Below are 217 nucleotides of genomic sequence, written 5' to 3' on the forward strand. Positions count from 1 at the left end.
ATCGGTCTGATAGCTTTTCGCCTTCACCGTCCCCCTCACCCGAACGACGCTCGACTCACAGTCGGCGTCACCATCGGTCTCCTTAACCAGATGGGGGTATGTGACCTCATTTGGGTCTACATACCGTTTCAGACGACCCACGTAAAATACGGGGTGCGTCTTCATATACGGGGGAAGGGTGAGCCTATAATTTAGGTCTCCAACCTCTTCAACCACC

Source organism: Bremia lactucae, linkage group LG6 (assembly GCF_004359215.1).
Source record: "Bremia lactucae strain SF5 linkage group LG6, whole genome shotgun sequence".
In the NCBI taxonomy this organism is placed as follows: Eukaryota; Oomycota; class Peronosporomycetes; order Peronosporales; family Peronosporaceae; genus Bremia; species Bremia lactucae.